Raw genomic sequence first — 23,900 nt, 5'->3', positions numbered from 1 at the left:
TGTTGAAGAAAAAAATTGGTAAAGGGCCCTGATATTTACATTCATATTTTATCTCCCTCCTCGCTGATGAAAAAAAAAGAAAAAGATTGCTATTGATTTCCCCTGAAACAAACCTTCACAGGCTGATATATAGCCAAAACACATGCAGAGTTTGGAGACTTGGTTAAGTTCATAATATTTTCCTGCCTGGCCAGAAAACATTCATAAAACGAAAGAACAAAAAGAGATTTTTATACTCCATTATTCAGTAACTGTCATAAATTATACTTACCTGAAAGAAATTTGAGGATTGATCATAGTAATTTGTGAGTTAAACAGTTCCCAGTACTGAAGTAGCAGGGAAAATAACTAGATGTAAGCAGTAGTTGTGTGAGTATAGCTGAATATGAATTGTAGCCAAAGTATGTGCTTCTGTAGGAGTGCAGTGATCATTGTGCACAATAGAACTCCACAGTTCTTCATTCAGACCTTCGAGATGTATGGAGACCACTTCTGCAGCTTCGTCCAAAGAATATTGAGCAAAATTTAAGGCGGGGGGGGGGGGGGGGGGGGAGGATGGGAGGGGATTGATTTGATCTACCCCAGTGCCTGGACTTACCATTATGTATAATCCAGTGTGAGCCCAAAGTGAATTGATGCCGTGGTGTGCTTTGTTACCCCCTCAGCAGCTGCTGCTGCTGCTGCAGCCTTCTGCAAACTGGGAGAGATTGAAGACATGTTATGAGGACAAACACAAGATTCCAAGCGGTTAAAAGAGGCAGATCCCGCCCCCACCCCCCCTACCCCCAGCTCCCACCCCCCACCCCAACACTCCTACCCCCCTCCCATACATCTTCTCTCTCTATCCCTCCCTCCCTGCCTCGCTCGCTCGCTCGCTCGCTCTCTCTCTCCTGCACTCCTTCCCCGATTCCCTCCCCTGCTGGGTGTAAACAGACAAAGCTCAGCCTATCAGGCGTGATCGCTGCTCGCCGCTGCGCGAGGACCGGACTCCGTAACGCGATACATGATAGAGCGGTTAAACTTGCCAGCGCCGGATCCGCCGTTTCGCATCGAGCGAGCGAGAGAGAGAGAGAGCCTGAGAGAGAGAGAGAGAGAGAGAGAGCCTTAGAGAGACAGAGAGAGAGAGAGAGAGTGAGAGAGCCTGAGAGAGAGAGAGAGCCTGAGAGAGACAGAGAGAGAGAGAGAGCCTGAGAGAAACAGAGAGAGAGAGAGAGCCTGGGAGAGACAGAGAGAGAGAGAGAGTGAGAGAGCCTGAGAGAGACAGAGAGAGAGAGAGTGAGAGAGTCTGAGAGAGACAGACCGAGAGAGAGAGAGAGAGCGAGCAGGAGAGAGAGAGAGCCAGAGAGAGAGACTGAGAGAGACAGAGACCGAGAGAGAGAGTGAGAGCAAGAGAGAGAGAAAAGACAGAACCGAGGAGAAGCAGCGCAAGGTGGGCAATCAGAACGATTCCCGTTTGACTCTCCAGTCCTTGCCCGGGATACGTTGACTCTTTTGGCGGTCTCCTGTGAAGTCCTTCTCCCGGCTCCTTGGGGGAGAAAAAAAAAAAAAAGTGGGAGCCTTTTTTTCCTGCAGCGTGCCTTGTGAGTGTGGAATGGGAGGAGCGGGAGGTACCTTGCGCCTGCTCCTGCTCGACCGACACGGCTGCCTCCTCACCGTCTGAGCTCGAGCGGTGGTCCTGCTTAACCCTTTGGGGAACAACTACCGGATTTTCCCGAGGTAACAGCTCAACTTTCACTCGCTAATTATTTCCTAGCGAAAAAACGGCCGACTGGCTGCGGCTATTTTTATATGCTCGGTTTGTTTCGAAGGAATGTCACTTTTTTTATCACTTAAATGTTTGTATTGTCTTCTTGCTTAAAAAAAAAAATAAGTCATAGGAAATGTGCAGTTCAGAATTCATGATAATTTTTATATTAAGTTAAAATTTTATTTGGCATGTTTTTAAATTGAAGAAAAAGGACACATCCTGGTAGACAGTGTTACGTTACTGAGTACCTCAGCTATAGCTGGTTGGAGCAGTGCAGTGCTGTTTTTGGGTTTGAATGTGGTCAGAATTTTAAGTCGCAATATCAGCCAGCCAGTGCATATTAAAGCCACTGCTGTTTCAGTCGTGAAGGCCTTGGTGGTACTTGTGTCTTTCGTTCCCTTTCGATCTACTCTCGCCGATGACGTGAGTTCTCAGTTAATTGAGGTGTACGGCCAGTAACTTTTAATTTATTTGTTTTATTTAATGTGCTAAAAAATGGCATTTTTAAACCATGTTGTTCTTTTTTTTCTTTTTTTGCAGTTTCCATGTTTTTTCAATTCCATGTCTAGTAATTTTAGACAATGTCCTGACACATGTAAAGCTTTTTTTCCCTCTAAATAGGTGTTTGAAAGTCATTTCTTCCAGACTAGAAATACTTACAGTGCTAGTAATTGGAAACAGATTGAAGCCTGGAATTCTCCAGTATCAGGTTACGCTTGCAAATGAACCTTTGTTTCAGAGGTACTGGTAAAACCTAGGTCGCTTGCATTATTATTAACTTCAACTATAACTTAATTTGACTGTTGTATTCTGGAAGCAATATTTTTCTTCTTGTAATGAATGTGGGAGAATGAATCACTGAGATATTTGCTGTGATCACATAGCACATGCACACATTCATATTAACAACACACACACCTACGTCCATCCATATTCCACATGCATGCATACACATACATATAGTACATGTACATGTATTATATTGGTAGATATGAGTACATACCGCAGATGGATACTTTCCCTGAATATCAGGAGTCATCTTGAAGGCAGAAAATGTATTAAGATTCAGGCAACGCTTGCCGAATCCAAGATCATAAGATGCTGCGCAGTTCGCTTGTCTCAGATTTTGTAGTGTCAGAGATTTTTAGGTTTTTTTTTATGTGGGTTGGGCGGGGGGGAGAACAGGGTGATTCAGCTGTGATTCCAAGTCTGTGACCCCCTGAGTCATGGTGTGGTTCCGGGTTATGCTTATCAGCACACCTTGTGAGGTGTGAAAACTGCGTGAATCAGCGCGCAAACCCCGAAAATAATAATAGGGGAAATGATAGGTCCGGGTTGGGAACAATGCTACAGGATAGTGTGAGTGCAGTGGGGCTGTACTTTCTGTAAATGGGAAAATATCGCCTAGCAACCAAACTGTCTAATTTGTGATCCACCAAAGGTGGGATATAAGAAGTAACCATCCCGAAAAAATCCATTGTGGTGGGGGGGGGGGGGGCGTTGGTGGACTGGGAGGAGGGGGTGATGACTCAGTTAACAAAGTTCCTGTCTATAGATGAGGGAAGGAGGCCTATATATGGAAACATTTCAAATGTTTTGGGATTAATTATTTTAGTCACACCATTTTAGTTATCCTTATGTGGACTTGCACACATTTCTTATTAAATTAGAGCTTATGAATTTTGCAGCAAATATTAATTTCCATTGTTTGAGTGTGCCAGTCGTTGATGACGTACTGTTAAAAAAAAAAAAAGCCACAAGGTTAGGTTAAAATTAAACTGATCTAAAATAAGCATCAGTTTTCTGCCACAAATAGCTGAGGCTCTCACACTTCGTGCTTTTCAGATCTGATAGCATTTGAAGTTAATGATGTAAAGCGTTTTGATGGAAAATCAGTTGAGAATGCGTATAAAAAAGGAATGGAGGCCTTGAAGTTTCAGCGATCGACAGACAGAAGTGTTAATCTTCCTTTCCCTCCACATTTCCTTCACATTATGTTTTACTGTTTCAAAAAAAAATAAAAAAATCAATTCTCCCTTACAGCATAAAGCCAAAGATGACCGTGTCAGGCGTAAGCCGATAAGAGATTTAAAACCGCAGATATCGCGCGGTCCCCGTTTTTTATTTCTGCTTTTCAGGTACAGTTTAGCGTTTATATTGTCTCACGACGCGGACCTTTACTCTGTGGTGCTTTGCGTATGCCGTTTCAGACATTACGGCTCAGCTGGTATAGAGCGAAGCATCATGGGTATACGATGCCCTTGAGAGATGCCGAAAGGAGGGTTTTTGAAACTGCGGGTCCCTGAATATTCTCTCTCTCTTTTTTTATTGCCTTGGCAGGAGGCCAGATCGCTGCAGATTGGACCCATTCACCGTGGCGTGAATGGAGATGCTCGCCGAGATCGCGAAATAAATTAGAGAGCGCATATCGCAGCCCGCAAATACCAACTTATCACTGCAGCCTGTCAGTGTGAGTGCACGCGTGTGTGTGTGCGTGTGTGTGTGTGTGCGCACGCGTGTGTGTGTGCGTGTGCACGCGTGTGTGTGTGTGTGTGCGTGTGCACGCGTGTGCGTGTATGTGTGTGTGGTGATAATGACTTTGTAATTACGACCATTTTCGGATAAATTATAAGAGGATATCTGGGTATCAAATAGCTGAATCACAGCATAGCAGCATAAGAAGCAATTCAATGTGCAGGTGACCATTTCCTGTTTGTTTGACTCTTCTATCATTCATGAGCTTCTCATTGAGAATTTATCACAGTCTTATCTTCTGCTGTGGAATATATCCACTGTAGTCATGACGGCTGTGCACACTGGCTGGAGAGATATGAACAGGCACCTTTGGAAATATTAGCTTACAACAAAATATAGGATGGCCTTCTTCAAAAGGTGCTGTTGAACAGATTTGCCTGCGACAAGTTTACTGGGTAATGTAGCAATTTAAATGCATTATTTTTATCATTACTGTTCTGTGTAAAATGGCATCAGTACAACTTTGACTCGGCTGATTAGCACATAATTGTATTTAGTGCGCAGTCTCTCAGTTACCTGACCTAAATCACATAATTGTGTTTATATTTATACTAATTGCACATGTGTTTACATAATTACGCGATAATGATAATTTAGCATTTGCTTATATTTTTTTTGTAAATTTGTGTTTGCACCTCTGCGGTGTACGGTGTACGCACACCTCCGGGTTTGTTTTGCCGATGACACGTTGTTCTCCTTTTCCGGCTTGTTCACCCGGACTGACCTTGTGTGATAGCATTCGCAGGGCGTGGCCCGAGGGCCGCTGCGTGCGCTTTAGTACACGGCGTCGGGGGGCTACGTCGTCACCCTGGGAGACGGTGACAGATTGAGCCGCGCGGCGCGAGCGGGCGCGCTCGTTAAGACGCGGAACAACAGGCGCGTACTGTAACCGTGGGAAACGGCGGGCCAAAGTTAAAAGGACAGATTCATCGAGCGGGAAACGCGGAGGGGCCGTTTTCCTGGGTCATGTGCGTACGCTCACCCGGCGACGGGGGGCTTGTTTTTTGCGCCGTGGTCTGAAGCGCGACACGGTGCTCATCGTTTCTGGGGTGCTGTATCCCCGTCCCGAGCCTGCTGTGATTTATTGCGAAGGCGTTACGTAAGGGTCTGCTCTGGCGGTGGTGGTGCATTCGTTCATCCGTTTGTTATCCTCGGGGAGTCACTGGTGGGGGGGGGGCTGTCCACATGAAGGCAGGTGCAATTTGTTTTCTTTTATTCTTCTTGAAAACCATTCAGATAATTTGCCGAGCAATAGCTGCGATATGTCCTTTTTTTTTTTTTTTGCTCGTCCTCTTAACCTTATGTAATCTGATTACGGTGCGACCCTATTATATCAGCATTCCCTCCGATGCATTACAAGTAAAATGGTGGCTTGTGTAAAATTGATTTTTTTTTCATAGTAGTTTAACATTGAGTTATTCGACTCAGTTCGGTTATTAAACAATTACATAGCATCAGCATCTCGGGTATACCACCACATTATTTTAAAGCGACTCTGAGTTCCAGCAGTTGAGTTTCCCAGAGAGGGACATGAGTGTGGAACGAGAGAGAGAGTGAGGTCACCCTGAAATGAGACCACGGCCTCAAACGTAGAGGCAATGGCTTCAGAATGCCCCGCGAACAGTCATCAACCGACTTCCGAGCGGCCGATGGCGGCGGCGCTAAATTATTCACGCCGCTGAGGGCAGTACGCCTTCAATCCGGGAGAAAAATCATCATGAGGGATCGTTTTTAAAACATTAAAAGGCGTAATTATTCCTGGATCTGATATTCCGGTCGGGACCCTTAAATGGGTGTAAAGGGGCGGGACGGGGTGCGGAAGGGGAAGCGTGCTTGGGAACCCGCGTTTTCGCCACGGGCGCCGCGAACAAGGGCACGAGGACGCCAGCAACTTTAGCCCAGAGAGAGAAAGAGAGAGAGAGAGAGAGAGAGAGAGAGAGAACAAGTTACTGTATTTCAAAAAAACAACAAGAAATAAAAACTAACCCAATCAACCACCACACACAGGCAGAGAAGAGAGAATAGATACAGAAAGAGAGAGAGAGAGCAGGGAGAGAGAGAGAGCGAATGGGCGGGAGAAAGAGAGAGAGAGCTAGTGAGAGAGAGAGACAGAGGGAGAGAGGGAGCAAGAGAGAGAGACAGAGTGGGAGAGAGAGAGAGAGAGAGAGAGAGTTAGTTCTGAGGCATCGCTTCAATGGCACAGCAGACCTTGGCCCTGCATTTTTTTTTTAAAACCCTTGGATTGCAGAATGGAATTGATCCTGGTTTCAGGACTGTGATCAGCAATTAAAGGATCGGGCTGCACGTTTAGTTACAAATCTGAATTTGATAAGGCGTTCTGCTCTCGACTCGTCGCCCGCCTGCCTGAAAGCGTGCTTGACAGGCATTTCAATGGACGTCATTAGTAATTAAACTGATAGTGTCTGCAGGGGGAGGTAAGGGGGATACCTCTTTGTTTTGGGTTGTTAGAGGTCTGTCGGGTTGTGACCTGGAGGCAGAGATTGAGTTACAGGAAGAAGCTTCATGCCGGATCAATCTGACAGCGATTGTGTGCACCACCTTTGTTGTGCTTCTGCTTTTTCAGGAGAAAAAAAGCCATTAGTTACCTACAACATCCTGTGTGCGAGTGCTTGCGTGTGTATATGTGTGTGTGTGTGAGTGCTTGTCTGTGCACGTATGTGTGTGTGCGTGCGTGTGTGTGCGCATGCATGTGTATGTGTGTGTGTGCGTGCATGTGTGTCTGTGCGTGTGTGCGTGTGTGCTTTACCGGCTGTTACAGGTGTGGTGATGTTTGAATCAGCTCTCACATGACACCGATGCGGGGTCAGTGTTGGGTGTTTGTTCAGCCTGTCGGCCCTGTGTCGGGCCTGCGTTGGCCTAGCGTCGGCTCAGCGCTGGCCCTGGTCGGTCTGTGTTGGGCCTGCTTCGGCCTACGTCTGCCCTGCATCGGCCTGCGTCGGCCCTGCGTTGGGCCTGTGTCCGCCCTGTGTTGGGCCTTGCGTCGGCCCTGTGTTGGGCCTGCGTTGGGCCTGCATCGTTATGGTCTCTCTCTCTGGCTGCCAGCCTCCGGCGCGTGCCCTTGGCGGAGGTGGAAAAAGCCATTTGGCTACTTTATGACAGCTCCCCTCTGCACCCTCCACCATCACGCAAAATGTCAGGGATTACTGATTACCCATCCCCCGGCCTCCCGGCCCCTCTCTCACTCACTCACTCCCCCTCCGATCCTAATTAATCAGCAGATCTGGCCCCTCCGGTAGTCCTGTTTCCAAATGTCGTCTCGCATTTCTGTGTTTCCTTGTGCGTCGTTATGTTTATTGCCCACCCCCACCCCCCCTTCATTTAAATAACATTCGTTTCTCTTCTTCGAAAAGTGCGACGTGGTAATGCTGCATCGACACTTCTGCGTCTTGGTCTATTCATTCATCATTTATGTACTGATGTGACGAGGAGAAACATCTATTCTTGTTGGGGTGTATGATTCAACTGGCATGGGAAAATAGAATTTTCCAGAATCAAAAGGAGTACTCCACTCTACCTTACCCCTCTCCCCTCTTGTAAAAAAAAAAAAATCATGAAAAAATCCATTACTTGAAAATGTTGCCAAAATGAACATAAAAAATGAGGTGCCTCTTTGACACCCTGGGCACCCATTACCTCTAATTTAAATTTTATTTTGATTAAAAAAACAAATTTATATCGGGATGTTTACTAGGCTTATAGTTTCTGTTGGAAACCTAATTACATTTGTGCCTCATTTTTATTGATGTTTTAAACTCTGGTAGAATGCTCAAACTAGAATCTTCCAGCTTTTTGCATTGCATTTTCTCTTGTTGTAACTGGGACAAAATGTAGGGGGAAAAAAGGCTATAAATTAAGGAAACAACGCCCCTCAGCTCAGTCATTTTACACTGCATATTTCGGATATTACTGACCGCATGCTCAGCTGCTGCCTGCAGTTTCCCCTCCACCATATTTAATTTGAATTAATCGGCAGCAAGCCTGGAAGTCGTGGCTGAACAAGGCTTGTTTGATCCTCCAATAAAAGACCGCTTAAACAAATATTTCTGCCCAGGATCGTCTGTCCTGCTATTTCTCTGGGTTAACATGAAGGAATTCCTTGAAGGGGAAGAACATGCATTTAATTAGGTTGCCTTTTAGACATTTTTCTTTCTTTCTTTTTCTTTTGTTTTTTTTTTTTTTGTTGCTGCTGCCCAACACATAGCTGATGAGGTGCCAGTCACCATTGTCACGGCACGTTAGCGTTGACGCCTTTGAATATTTTTGGCCGCAATTCTTTCGCACCGCGAGCTCAGTCTGGACATCGCGTGTTGAAATGTGAAGTGCTCATGTTATAATATTTTTGGAGTTGTAAAATCTGTTCCTTATTTTATGCGTTTTACCGTCCATTTCATTAGTTATATTTTTGTATCTTTCGAGTGGAGGAAGTCAACTGATTTGATTACTTTCTGCTCTTGATTCATCTTCGTCTGATATCGCTTGGCAGCACAGCCAGAGCAAACTTGCTTATGTAATTGTAGCTGTGATTCGAATGATTGCTGGAAATCACTGTGCGCTTGATTGAAGCTGAAGATGTGGATTTGTCTGCGGAGCGTTTGATTGCATTCATAGATACATGACTCCGCGATCTGGATTGGTTATCCCAGGGGAGGCGGAGTTTAAAAAAAAAACACGTATTTGTCATCATTAAGGAGCCCAGGAAACAAATCAAAGGCTCTTGGAGTGACTGGAGGACTTGTGTCGGAGTCCTGATTCACAACGACCCCCCTCCCCAAACCACCCGCCCCCCCACCCCCCAAATGTGCCATTTGAGACGGCTCGTCTGTGTAGAGACTCATCTGTCACGTCCAGGGGGATGGATGAACTCAGGATCAGTCACGTAGGCTAAAACCTGCCTGGTGAAGCACACTTATACGTAGGGATCTGAAGGAGTACCCCCAGGCTTGCATCGCAGATAACTGATGAGTTGTTTTGGGAAGCGCTGTTCTTAGTAAGTCTGTGGAGAAAAATGGGACAAATCCGTGCGGAAGTCTGTTTTTTTTTTTTTTTTCTGCTCATTTAAAGGTCATTACTATCCTCAGGATTTCACATGTGCTGTGTGAACAGCAGAAGCAAATTACAGAAAATGCATTACAACAAACACCGACATACCGCTCTTTCATTTCGTATTCCACGCCTTGACGATGGCAGGCTGTTATTGCTTGTTTTAAGTAATTGCGGTTCTCACTTTGAATGTTGACGCTCGGGATTTGATTGACAGTTCAAAGAGGAAACGTGTAAAACGATTGCTGGAGACCAAAGCCTGAACCCGAGTCTTTTTATTTATTTATTTATTTTTTTTTTTACTTCTTTTCCTTTTTTCCCCCCCTGTTCTTCCCCTAATGTAAGAGAAGCTGCCCGTTCCAGTCGGTTGGTAAGAGATGAAAGGAGTGTTCCGGAATGCTTCGCAACAGTCCGTTTGGAAGCGAGCGCGTCGGTAACCGTTGCCATGTGCTACAGTGCACCCCTGGCCTGCTAGCGTGTGGCGGCCCAATAACACGTAGAGTGCTACTGGGGAGGTTTGCTGTGACAGTCGCTGTGTTTTTTTTGCCAGGTCATAAATGAAAAAGGTGGGTTTAATTTACGCTTGCTCAGCGTTCGTACAGTCAGCGGTTGTGTGCGTCATGCGGAGTGGAACTCGCAGCTTGCTCCCTTTATCATGTCCCACCGATGGCCCGTAAACGCTGGCACGTCGCATGTGGCAAAGCGAACGAAAAGCACACTGGCGTACTTCACAGTGCATTTAGAAGCAGTTAGATCTTCTGCGCACACACACACACAAACACACACACACACACACACACTTGCACACTGGAAATAACCGTTCCCTCAGTTTCCGTTATAAATCTGGCTGTTTGCTGAGCACTTCAGTGTGACAGTTCACACAGTGCTGCGTCGTGTTGTGTTGTCACACAACTTAGGATGTGAAGTGTTTTTCTATTTAGCAAAGATCACGCAGCACTGGGATTCAAGGATGAATCTGTGTTCTTCCGAGAAGATTTATTTTTTATTTTTTTTGTAAACCTTGGTTTAATTTTTCATAGACAATACTTCTGGTTTTGGAAGGAAAACCTACATGGCAGTTTACAATATACTAAGACAGCATTCAGCTGCCAAGGAGACCATTTCTTCCCTTGAATTTAAGACAGAATTGACCGCTGTTGTCAACAAGGTTTACTTAATTCGTATTTTTGAAGGGGGTTTTAAGCGAAAACATGTTTTTGTGTGGAGTTGTTTAAGCCACACAGAACGCTTGCTATTGGGAGTGGATTTCACCCACTTCCAGATCGGCTCTGTGTTTTGTTAAGATATATATTTCTTTAAACGCCCTGACGTACAGCGCTGTGCTAGTTCTGTTCTATTTACAGTGTGGCTGGAAGATTACTGCGAGCGGCAGCGGGCTTTCCTTATTTATATTACTGTGGTGAAAAAAAACAAAAAACTACGCAGTGCCGTGGATTCAGGAGCTGAGATTCCCTACGTTCGCTGTTGAAAAACCAGAGAGGGAGAGAGACAGAAAGAGAGGAGGAGAGAGAAAGAGAGCAAGAGAAAAAATAAAGGGAGCGCGAGAGAAAGAGAGTGAGAAAGGGAGAGGGGGAGAGAGAGAGAGAAAGGCAGAGAGAGGGAGGTAAGACAGAGCCAATGGAAGCAGAGAAAGGTGGGCAACCAGAATAAATAACTACGTTAACTCTTTTGGCAGTCCGTGGAGTCGTTCTCCTGGCTCCTTGTGAAAGTTGGAGCCTTTTTTTTTGTGAGAAAAGCCTTTGCCCATCCAGAGGAAACCCTGTGCTGTGGAGAGACAGATTGTTGTGTTGTGAAACACGCAGCTACACACCTCTGTCTCTCTGAAGGAGTGGGAAGATAGAGAGTTTTGAGAGAGGGAGTGGGAGGGGGAGGGTTGGGGGGGGGGGCGGGGGGGTACATGAGATTACTCCCTTATTCAAAGACACTCCCGGACCCTTTCATGTCTCACCAAGTTCCTACACACTTTAACGATAATCTGTTGCCACGGATTTTTATCTGCTCTGGAGATAATGGTGCTTTTTGGCCCATATTGCGTCCAGTTGGAACTGACTCAAGGATCCAATTGGGTGGAACGCTTCGGGTTCCTCAATCATAGCTGTGGAGACACATATTAATCAAAAGCAACTGACTGTGTGCAGACCATGTTGGTCCTAATCCCACAATTAGATTTCCCATGTGCGTTATTATATCGTTTTGTTTGAAGTACTGAAAATTATTGTTCTTAACTGGATGCATGTGATATTTTTTTTTTTAATGACTGGCCTCTTCTGCATAATTTTGATTAAGGTCCCCAACAGTTCCTCCAAGGTCTTCTTTGAAAGCGCTCATTAACTGATTTGTCCAAGTGAACACGTGGAGTGAATGGAGGATGTTTTTTAATTTTCTTTTTTTTCACAGGAAAGCAGCAATTCTTTTCTAAGCCGTGGCCTTGGTTTTGTTCATTCAAACAGCGCAAACTTAGATCCAGGGTTGTTCTGTCTTACCACTGTTCTCTGAGCCACTTCTGCTGAAGTTGAAGTCCTGAAATGTATCCCGTCTGTCTCTGAACTGCCTGGTGCTGTAAATTAAAATAAAAAATCTTTTTAATAAATGTTTGGGTACAGGGTGTGCCATAAAGAAATGAATCACAGAATGCATTTATGGCACCTTATTTCCTGCTAGGCTGGTTTAGACTGCAGATTGTTTGTAGGAAATAACACAGAAAAGGACGGTTTTCTCTACGCAGTATTAGAGCAGTCATGAGAAGGGATGTTTATGTGCCGAGTCTGTCTGAAGGTAGGTAACGCGGAGGGGGGGGGGGGGGTAAAAGTAGGTAATGAGGGGGGGTAAATGTAGGTAACGGGTGAAGCCAGTGACCCCTTGGCTTGTAAATTTTGGCCTTATCTGTTGTTCCGACAGTGTCTGAAACAGATGAGCACACTGTGCGTTCCGATTGGCCGCTGGGCCGATGTGTGGCAGGATTGGCCAACAACCCACACTGTGCGTTCAGATTGGCCGCTGGGCCGATGTGTGACAGGATTGGCCAACAACCCACACTGTGCGTTCTGATTGGCCGCTGGGTCAATGTGTGTCAGGATTGGTCAACCCACATTGTGTGTTCTGATTGGTCGTTGGGCCGATGTGTGACAGGATTGATTGTCCCGCATGTCCGCTGTTTCTTGAATCTCCTGCGTGTCACGGAGGTCACTGTGACATCCTCGACCGTGGCTGAGAAAGCAGCGAGCATGCTGGGATAGGGCTGTACCTCCGTGATGCTGAGCTTCCCCTCCTTTCCTCATGTGAGCCTGAGAATGAAATCCAGGAGGTCATGCTATTCATTTCAGACCCATCGTTCTGATAGACTGCATGAAAATAGTGTTTATGTTATTAAAGTCATTTTGTTGTGAGGAATCTGAGGTCAGTATATGAAAATGGATTTTATTTATTTATTTATTTTCCACATTCTGTCTGCCAACTGACCAAATGCTGAAGTTTAAAGTGTCATCCATTTCAAGCCTTCACCTGAAGACTGGAAAGAATCTGTCCTTATCTTTCTATTAAAATGCAAATACGTTTAAACGATCTTCCTCCACTTCACTTTTTTTTTTTTCTAATTTACCACGCTTCAGAAAACACATTGAAGGTGAATGTTCTGGGAAGTTACTTGCTCTTGCACACCCACCCACCCACCTACACACACACACGCGAACAGAACGCACAGATCCACTCCGTACGCAGTATGAAACACAAAGTGCCAATGTCAGGTTTTTTTTTTTTTGTGTGCTTGTGGATGACCTAATTTTATAGCTGGAAAAGGCCGGTCTGTAGCATAACAACATTCAGCTGGAAACAGATAGAACCTCTGACAGCATTCAGCTCCCGAGCCGTCCTTTGTGTGTCTGGGCATTTGTGCACCTACTTCCCTTTTTTCTTTCCTTTTATCTCGGCGATGTAATGCCACTGCAGGGTGTTCTCAATCAATGGCCATTTTCTTTTTTTTTTTTTTTTTCGTTGAAGAACTGGCCTCTGAACGCTGGGCTTAATTGGGGGGAGTGTGTCCCTGTCTCTCGCTGCCAGAAACGGTGGCCAGACCCCACAGTCCGACGCGATCGGTTAAATGTCACGTCTCTCGGGGTGGAACCGACCGTCAGCCTCCCCTGAAGACATGTTCTGAGTGTGACTCGCTGCTGGGGCTTTGATAGCTACGAACGAGTGTGTGTGTGTGTGTGTGTGTGCTTAGGTGAGTGTATGCATGTGTGTGTGTGAATGTGTGTATGCGTGTGGCTGCATGTGTCTGCGTGTATGTATGTGTGTGTCCGTACGTGTGTGTGTGTTTGTGTGTGTGTGTGTGCACTTAGGTGTGTGTGTACGTGTGTTTGTCTGTCTATGTGTCTGTGTGCGTGTCTGTGTGTGTGTCTGTTGTTTGCTTGTGTGTGCACATCTTTTTGCGTCCCTCTAGTCTGTCTGTCAGGTGGTATACTTTATGTGATTTCATTTTCTTTTATTTGACTTTGTTGGCTTGGACACAGCTGACAGGCATAAACATTTTACATTAGCTTTTGATCTTTTCGTTTTATAGTTTATTTTTACGGCATCATTACTGTGCACACATTTCAGTGCTGGCACATTGGCAGTAATTGGGCTTTGTACAGACGTGAACACGGGGTGGAATATCTGTGTGTTTTTTTTTTTTTCCCCGAAAAGCTAACAGTACAAAGCCCCTGAAAAAAGCCGCTGGAGGCTGAACTCCCCCCCCCCCCCCCCCCCCCCCCCCCAGCAGCCTTCGCCTTACGTAATTGGGCATTGATATCGCCCCGCACTAGACACACGCTATCTGGGGATATTATTAGCATGGAAGCGGTGGGTCGTCTGTACAGGACTGTTGGCCTGGTCTGTTTGGCCCAATAATTGCACTTTACTGTATCTGTTGTAGTCAGTCCGTGCTAAGAGTGGAGATGGAACTTCTGTGCAGGCAAGAGGGAATGGTGACGCAACAGATCAGGCTCTCTTGGACCAGTCATCTCCGTACCACTGAGGAATTACGAAGAGCTGTTTCTGCTTACGTTTTACGCGGCGTCCATTATGTCTGTCTCTCCTGTGTGCGTCGGGACAGGTGCTGGGAGGTGACTCTGCAACCGAAAAACCCTCAAAGGAGGTTCAGCACGACGAGCCCAGTTTTTTGCTCTCACACTGGCGAGGCGGCCGGCTGGGGAGAAGAAGCATTGCGTCTCTTAACCGATTCCGCCAATCACGTTCAACTGGAGAGCTCTGAAACCCGTGCAGATGTCTGAATTCGCTGACGGGAGAATCGCTTGACCGCGTCGGATATTTGGAACAGGCGCCGAGCGTGCCTGATTTTTACGGCCGGGCCGTGCTCTGGAGTGGAGAGGGTGAGCATGTGTCCGTTTTCCCCCAAGTGCCCGCCGTTGCTGACTCACTTCCTCATCTCCAGCTGCACTTTGTTTGACTCCATTTTTTTACTGAATTGGGCTTGAAAAACACATCGCACCAGAGAGAGAGAGAGCGTCCAAAAAAATGCTGTTAAAAAAAGAAAGCATCTTCAACTCCTCACCGTTTTACTGAAAATTGTGCGTTCATTTACACGTGATTGCTCACTGAAAGTTTCACTCTGTATTTTTTTTTTATTGCAGAAGACTTTTACTTGGATTCGTTGTGTTCAGTTAACATGTGCTTTAAATTAGGCATCATGTATAGATGTGTAGCCTGCGTTTCCAACACTGCAACAAAAAAAAAATCTTGGTTATCCTTGCGTTTCCTTAGTCCCGGCAGGGCAATAAATCATTTATTCTTTTCATAACTGTTCCACAGGTGACCCCCCCCACCCCCTCAGCGATGTCATCATTAATATTCAGGAGAGCGATGACTCCCTCTTAACGCAACGCCTGTAATTATGTGAGGTCTGTCAGACGGAAGGGTTTAGCCGCGTTCCACTCTCCTGCTCGAGCCCGAGCCTGTCAGCAGGGCTCATTAGCGCCGACCAGTCACAGACTAGATCTCGCGGCGGGCCCGATGCCATTGGTGGCTGACCCATTTTTTAAAAATTCTTTCCCATGACCACCTGCTCCAGTTACAGGAAGAGGCCCCGTGTACCGTGGGAACCGGGCCGTCTGGGTTATCCCCCCCCCCCCCCCCGCCCCACGCGGCCTGGTGTCGGCTGCAGAACCCGAACGAGTATCAATCGCGTATCAGACGGAGGAGAGGTGTAGGCCCCGCCCACCAGCCTGACCTTTGACCCCGGCGGCGCGTGGTGCATCCCCCGCTGTTCTGTGTCCCGTACGCTGGGTCTCCCGCAGTTCCCCGCCGACCATGCCGCAGGCTCCCGGGAGCACGCCGCGGAGCGCGGGGGATCTAACAGGAAACGCATCACAGAGGAAGTGCGCGCGTCGCTTTTCATCTCTCGGATCGACGCGGCTTCCTCTACACGGCGAGTGAAGTGGCACATCCCTCTGAGGGATTTCTTTAGTCCGCGTTTGATCTGTATGCCAGGTCACCCTGCATAGGATTGCCCCCAAATGTTACCTGTGCCTTTTTTGTTAAAAGTAGTGTGTGTGTATATATATATATTCAAAGCAGTAGTTTGCCGTAAAAACAAGATGGCCAGGTTACAGTTTGCTAAGAAGCACCTAAAAGAGCCTGCAGAGTTCTGGAAAAAGGTCGTGTGGATAAATGACACCAAGATGTGTGTGTATCAGAGTGATGGCAAGAGCAAAGTGTGGAGGCCAAAAGAGGCTGCCCAAGATCCAAAGCACCCCCCACCCCCCCATTTGTGAAACATGGTTGTGGGGGGTGGGGGGTTTTGTGGTTTGGACCTCTCATCTGCTCAAGTTCAGCCAAATGCCTCCAAATTCATTGTATTCGCCATTGAGGTCTTCCTTGGCTTACCAAGCTCTCAGTAATTTCTGAGGTCACCAGGGCTCTCTTTCTTCGTAATGATGTTCCAAACAGTTGGGTTTGGCAAGCTGAAGGTTTGGCCTATGTCTCTGACAGTTTTTTTTTTCTTCATTTTTTTTCTGGTTCTCCAGGCTCAAACGTAGGACAGTGGGCACTGTACTCCGGCAAAATGAATTTGAAATGAAACAATGAACGTGAGGTTAAAGTGCAGACCTTCAGCTCTTCAATTCTGGGCATTTGCATCCATATCGGGTGATCCGTGTGAGGAATCTCAGCCCCTTTTTAAGACACAGCCAGCCGAGATGTAGGAGGCAGAGGTTGAAATATCGGGCTGGGATGTCTGTGCGGTGCCTCTTCTTGCGCTACACCCTGTCTGCTAGCTGGTGAGGATGTGCTTTCTGGAGCTTCTTCCCCTCTCACATCGCTAATACTATATTCAGCATGGAGGTCCCATCTCCATGGCGCTGGGGAGAGGCTGTCATTGGAGGAGAGCCTGGCGGGGCGTTTGCCCAGATGAACGTGCGCCCCTGAAGATGACGGGCGAGGCGTTGTGACGTGAGAGCCTGTCGGCCTCGCGGTGCGAGTGTACGGTGAAAATACACACTCCAGGGTCCTCACACACACAGGTGCGCACACACACTCACACACACACGCATGCACACGCATACACACACACGCATGCAGACACACATACGCGCACATGCACACGCATACACACACGCATGCACACACACTCACATACACGCATACACGTACACACACGCGCACACATACACACATTCATGCACATACACATACACACACTCAGGTACAATACTGCAACAATATTTTAAGTAAAATTTCCATACTTTGGCTCATTGTGGAGCATGATAACAGCTTTTGGTTGCTTTAGTACAGAGAGCTGTTGCCAATCACACAATTTGCATTACAACCTAAATATCACATTGATAATGTGCCTTGAAATTATTTTTCTAGTCCCTGTCCGGTCTGCTCCAGTCTTTTTTTTCTTCTTCTTCTTCTTCTTCTTCTTCTTCTTCTTCTTCTTCTCTTTGTGCCAACCTGAGGTTGGGGCTGGAGGCTCGAAAAGAATTCCGGACGCCTGTGTGGTCTCGGGGAACGGCGGGCCGTGCGAACATTTATCTCGGAACTCCGCGGAAGCCGTCCGGCGTCCGTGTTCTCTCGCTCGCCCCCCTGCCCCCAGGAATCGGCGAAGGTTCGCCGGCGCACAAAAGCCATTTGTTCCCAGCGCGGCGTAGCTGGGAGAAGCGGGGTAACCGAGACAAAAAAAGGTCTTAATTTCCCGGGGTCCCCGTGAATGGGGAGGAGAACAGAGGGCCGCTTGTCCGGGCCGGCGGCCGGCTCCCCGCTCCCCGCCCGGGAATTTAAAGAGAGAGATCCACTCCAGGTGTGGGTCGCATCCATTCCCCCAAAACCGCCAGTAAATCTGCCTGCTCCGAGGAGAGAGGGGGTGCTCTGAAGAGAGAGGGAGGAGAGAGAGAGGAGAGAGGGAGGAGAGAGAGAGGGGCTGATGTTTGCTGATTCGGGGCTCAGGCCTTTGGAGAAAACCGGAGACTGTTTGACGATTTGGAACTTTATGTGTGTTATTAAGCCACTGAACACTGTGGTGTGAAGGTCACCGAAGGTCGCGGAAGAGGGGAAGGCGCTGGACACACTTTTATAGTGAGGAAGAGAAAATACTTTTTTATTTATTTATTTAGGTTTTTTTAGCGGGGTTTTTTTTTTTTTTTTGCTTGCATGCTTGTAACTGGAGCTGAAAGGAAGAAAATGCAGTTCCGGCGGTGGGGTGGGGGGGTTGGGGGTAGGGGTGGGGGGGTCGTGATCGGGGAGCTGATAATAGGGCAGGACTGCAGGGGACACCGGGCTGCAGCTGGAGAAGATATTTCAGTGCGCAGCTATAACAACCCAGCAATACAACAACACACCTGTCAATCAAATCAGTCACCACAATAACCCAACAGAGCAACACAACCCAACAACTTGGGAGAATGTAGATTTAAGAAAATCAACCAGTTTTCAACCATGCTAGGATGTTTCTTGCATTGGCAAGTTAAGAAAAATACATTTTGTTGGCTAATTCTAAAGCAGAGTCCCCCCTGTATGAACTGGAATAATTTTACTGTTAAAATAACTTGTTTGTAAAGTCACCCCTGTGTCCTAATCTTGTGGAGCATATTCAGCGCAGTGAGGATCGCGGCTGGTGTCTGGTCTTAGCCATGCATTGCTCTGGCTGTATGCAAGCAAGCGCAGGCCCAAAGTGCCACACGCTGGTAGACCGAGCTAAGCCTCTGATTTATATCTCTGGAGAGAGTAAATAACTCCAGCACCACGATTGCTGCTCACAGCCACAGAACATTATGAAGGATTGTGATTCATATCACCACGGTGAGTGACTGAGCTCGCCCGTGCTACATTTGACAAACATCGACTGTTGCTTGGTTGCTAAGGATACTCAAGGAAAAAAAAAAAAAACTGACAGATTTTCAAAAAAAAAAAAAAGAAAAACACGCGAAACATAAATAGCCCGAGAGAATCACAGTGGCTTCACTGCTTTTTGTGCGAAGTGTGGGTTTTTTTTTTCGCTCTCTGTTCTTATGGTATTGCTGTGAATTTTCACAACTGATGGTTCAGAGCTGTTTTATTACATTTTTTTTTTTTTTCCCGCTTCCTGGTGTTGTTGTTGTTTTTTTGTTTTTGTTTTACGAGGTCAATGTGTGAAAGCTGACAGGAAGTGAAATGCGATCGGACCCAGACTGAAAATGGGGCGTCTGTCAGGGCGCATCTCAACGGCCGCCGTCTGTCCGCTTTTACGCAAGGCCTCGTCGATCGCGAACCGTCTTAGTCGGGAGTCGCTCGCCGCACGCCGAACGGTCCCATATTGCGGCGGGTGGTGAGGTTTAAGCCCCGCCCCGTCGACACAAATACGTCACCCGCTATCCCGTTAAGACTGTCAGACGTCCCGGGAACACCCCCACAAACTTCAGTTTCGTTTTCAGGGGAGGGACCCCATCGGGGGCCTGCACCTGTCGTTCGCGCCTCTGGACGTTACTCGTTTTCCCTGTCGGGTTCTGGAACCTTTCCCACGCGGCGCGGCGGGCTGTGATCAATGTCCTCCCGGCTCCGGCGCAGTGTCGTCTCCTCCACGCCGCCTCTCCACGTCAGAGCACTTCCCTGATTGGTCTCCCCGTGAGCCGCATTTATACGCATTACCTAACTCGGTGTGTAATGTCTGTAACGCTTGCTAGTGTTTTAATGATTCATAAATGATTTATTCAGTATCAGAGATGGCAAATAACAAAAACATATTATTGGAAACCTCAGCTAGCAAGAGTCTTGCATCAAATTCTGTTGGCTACTATGGATTCTTATCCCAATATATATGTATTATATATGGTATAGAACATGATTTGTTCTTACTGTGGTAGGTTCCCTTAAGAAGAACCTTAACTCATCATGTTCAACCTGAATCTCAGTGCAGGCATGACACAATGACAAATTGCATGTAATTGACTCAGTTACTGATGGAAACAGTTACTTATCTCACCATTACCATTTTATGTTCTGTAAAGTGATTAAACATGATTTATCCAATAGAAACCTATCACAGTTAATTCCTTTCAGCATATCTTGCATTCCATATGATGGTATATAATTTGGGCTATTGATTTTAGGTGTTGAGATGGAGAGAGGAATAAAACTTTGGAAGATCAATAGCAAGTTAAATTCGCTGTAGTACGTGTTAACACACACCGTCTCTTTATTCTTCAAAGGGAATTTTCCGGACTATCAATTTGAAAGGGATAACCTTTTATAGTGTAGCAGAAGTGACATTAGGATAATACATCAAGGATGATCAAATGGTGGAATTGATTTTTTTTATTTATTTATTTTTCCAACCATATGTCTTTTAACCCGCGTAACCCACTTTGTGAAGCTCGGTGAAGCTCAAAAGCGGCGGGGATGCTCTGGATCAGCCCGGACAGTCACAATCAGGTTAGCTCTCTGAGAGAACTTGGCACTTAATTTATTTTTATCCGTCTGACGGGGCCTGTCTTGGTGCGTCAGTCAGTCCGCCGTCGATGAGGCCCGACGTGTCGCTTTTGAACGATGTCATCGGCGGTTGAGAGAGAGGAAGCGGCGGGATAGCGGAGGAAGGTCTTTTCAGCGTCGCCGCGTTTGTGGAAGACGGAGGAAATTCGCTCCGAACGCAGGTTTTGGCAGACGGAGGAAACGGTGTCGTGCGTGTGCGTGTGCGAACAGGCAGTTCCCCCCCCCCGCTGCTCCCCAGTGCCGAACAGGAACAGGAGACCGGGGAGCGAGAGCGCCTTATAATAGCACATCTGTTAATTAAGGCTTATGAATTAAAGTAAACAAACAAAGCCCAATTACGGTGAAGGACCTTCAGATTGACTCTCATTGAAAACTTGCACAGAACCTCACTGCTGTTCTTAATTTGATAGAGCAATTACCTCACCCCCCCCCCCCCACCCCCACACCCCCCCACCCCTCCACCCCTCCCACCCCTCCCCCCAACAACCTCCCCCCCCCTCCATATCGGAAGAGGAGGAGTTTTTTTATTTTTATTTTTGTTTCTGAGTTTGAAAGTGCTAGAGAAAGAGAGAAAAGACTTAATTGATACTAAACCCAGCTGTGCTTGTTCTCTTTCTCTCCGCACGTCCCAGCGAATCGCTGGCTTCCGTTTGAGCAGTGTCTCATAGCGCTAAAGTATCATTACCTAATAATATGAGTGGCTCTCTTGCCATCTGTGTAAATGTAGCATGTAAGTTTAGTGCTGGCTTACAGTCTTTTTTGAAACTGGAAAACAACTATAGCCTAATTATTAATACCCATTATTACTCTTACATTGCCAACAGTGTTAATTGTTAATGCAGATTTTTAGTTGCTGCTGTCTTGTTTTGGTAAATGAAAGGATTTAGTCCAGTCTCTCAATACACACACGCATGCACGCACACACATGCATGCACACACCCACACACATGCACATGCAGACGCAGACACATCACACAGGTGGTGGTGATAGTGTAAAATGTTTATATGTAATATAAGTAAGTGCCGGGAGGACGTATTTAATATAACACACTGAAAATGACTGACTTGGATAAACCAGGCCTGTGGCCGGTGAGTCATGAATGACATCGTCACCTTGATTCAAATGTAATGCAATCAACAGGCTCTGTCCTTTTCCAACACTTCCCCAAATGATATTATAAATATTAAATATAATATAAATAGCAAGCATGGCTACAATGTCAAATGGCTTTGAAAATGGAAAGTCAGCTGTTAAAATAAAAAAAAAATATGCCAAGATATCATTGAGATTATGCCTGTAGCGGTTAGGTATTCAGTACTTCAGAGCTGTTTCCATGAAAGTTTGATTATACCATATGTTAACATAATATTTCACAACTGCTTCAACATAAAGATTCATTCATGATTATTTAAAATAATGAAATGCATCTTCAGTGAGCTGCAGTTGATTTTAAATAAATGTCTACCACTCCTGTCACTTGATTTTTTAAAAATGGTAATCTATCTCACCTGTCTGTTTATTAAATCTTATTTAGCTGTTTATATTCAGTAGATGAATGCACTGGACCAGTTAACATTTAGCTGTAAAGACATTTCAGCGGGGAGTGATACAGTGGGTGTAGGAAAATATGATGGATTTGAGCCTGCAATCCTTGAATGGTACTGTGCCTCACTCCTGTGGTTCATGCAGTGGTGAGTGTGCCTAGTGGAAATAAGATATGGTCTTCCTAAAGAAAACTGACAGGTGAAAGTGTTTTTTTTTTTTTTTTTAAAGCTCTCTCAAACCCACGCGCATACTTTTCCTAAGGGCAAGCCTCCCCCACAAGACATAATGCACTGCATTATGCAGTCAGACAAAGAACCCCGTAGGTTTCACAGAGGCCTGCCTCCCATTGTGTGTTCCTGTGTGCTTGTGTGTTTGCGTGTGCGTGCACACATATGTGCGTGCGTGTGCGATTATTTAAATGAGCCGCGTTTGGAAATTAGTGGTTGAATGCGTGACACGCGTCGCGCCTGGTCTCCTGTTTTGATTCTCGCCGTGGGCTTCGGCGTGAAACTTCAGGTGGAATATGGCCTCGGGGAGGAATGGCAAGTTAAACCCCCCCCCCCCAGCAACAGCGAGGCTCCAGGGGACATCTTCTGTGGATCTAAAATAGACTGGGGGGGAAGGGTGGAGGGGGGGGGGGGGGGGGGCTGGATCTTCTTCGCTGCATTCTGTCCGGAAGCTTCCGTATCCAGGGCCTTCTGGGGAGAAATGTAGCTCGGGATGAAAGAGCCCAAACACGAGTCGCTTCGGTCTGCCCCCCCCCCCCCCCCCCCCCCCCCCACTTCCAGGAATGTGCAGTACAGTGGAGATCTTCATCCCGCGGTCCCGTAGCGCCAGGCAAGCGCCGATCTCCGAGGCCAGGCTCCCTCCTCGTCCTGATGACATCAATTTTTTCCGACAGATGTTTCTGAGACCGATAACCTTGGCGGTTGTACCAATATTTGGTGGCGTATGGATGCCGGAACCTCCTTCCGAACTGTGTCCCAGCACCTTGCCCTTGGTATGGGGGGGGGGGGGGGGAGGGGGGGTTGCCGAGGGCTCAGAACGAAAGGTTCTCTTACTTCTCCAGCCTCGTGTTATTTCCCACAGGCCACCGCTCACTTTTGAAAGCGGGGGGTTTGGCACTAATGCGCCGTGACAGCTTCCTGGCTGGCAGGCCCGGCCTCGGTCGGGCCGTTCCGCGTATGCTAATGGACCCCTGCGCTGCCCGGAAGCACCTGATCCGGGTCCTCACGCAGCCGCTGTGGGGCAAAGGGGTAAAACAGACATGCGTTTACGGTGTACTGAACTTCAGAAACGGGAAAAAGAACAGCCTTATTGAGAGCATATGCAAATACATCTCTGTGAGGTACCAGGCTCTGCATACCCAAGAGCTCGTAGCAGACAAGTGTCCCCTCGGCCAGCTGGTTGTGAGAGTTTAGCACGTGCTAACGTGAAGCCTTCGAGCTCAGCAAAACCAAAATTATGACAAAAAAAAAAAAAACAGCAAAATTCCAAAATAAATGTGGTTGCGTCTGGGCTATAGATGGAGTATCCCCACTGGCAGACTGTCTCTTCCCTGTCAGAGATAAAAGAGCAGCAGAGCTTATCGAGTACAGGCGTAGTGACCCCACTTAGCCAGCGAGAAAGGGAGGCATAAAAAGTCACGGCTGACCAAAAAAATAATGTTTATGTGGTCGCTGGTATGAGAGGCTGAGGCAGAGAATTGCGTCCTCTGATACTGTTAAAAAAAAAAAAAAAGAAGAATAATGTTTAATATGAATTTATTTCATTTGATTTTAAGAAAACAGAGAATTGTATTGGTCTTTCTTTAGGGGGAAGCACTTTCCAAGGAATGATGGGAGCAGAAATGTTTTGATTTGTTACATGGGAGGACATTTCCTATAGACTTTTATCGTAGTGGTTTATCGAAAGAAAACCGTTTACTGTTTTTTTTTCATTCCTGCAGAAACCTCTTTTCTAGGGAGAACTGGGTATTATGTGTGTTTTGCTGCTGACACAGTCATCACCCCCAAAAAACAATCATTACCA

The 23,900-nt window shown here is 46.6% G+C and overlaps 1 protein-coding gene across 13 annotated transcripts in view; it reads left to right on the top strand.

The window, feature by feature from the left end:
* Nucleotides 1–23,900, top strand: part of si:dkey-237h12.3 (teneurin-3) — a 335,156-nt gene that overhangs the window by 210,360 nt on the left and 100,896 nt on the right. Inside the window, exon 1 of one of the 13 annotated variants that reach the window (XM_035425594.1) lies at nucleotides 1,332–1,716. The exons of the other annotated variants lie outside the window; for them this stretch is intronic. The gene's annotated coding sequence lies outside the window, so the exon portion shown is untranslated. Of the gene's footprint in view, nucleotides 1–1,331; nucleotides 1,717–23,900 lie in introns of those variants that run through there. 13 annotated transcript variants of the gene reach the window in all.

The sequence above is a fragment of the Anguilla anguilla genome, chromosome 7 (assembly GCF_013347855.1).
Source record: "Anguilla anguilla isolate fAngAng1 chromosome 7, fAngAng1.pri, whole genome shotgun sequence".
Classification (NCBI taxonomy): Eukaryota; Metazoa; Chordata; class Actinopteri; order Anguilliformes; family Anguillidae; genus Anguilla; species Anguilla anguilla.
This window is presented reverse-complemented; position numbering and strand designations above follow the sequence as displayed.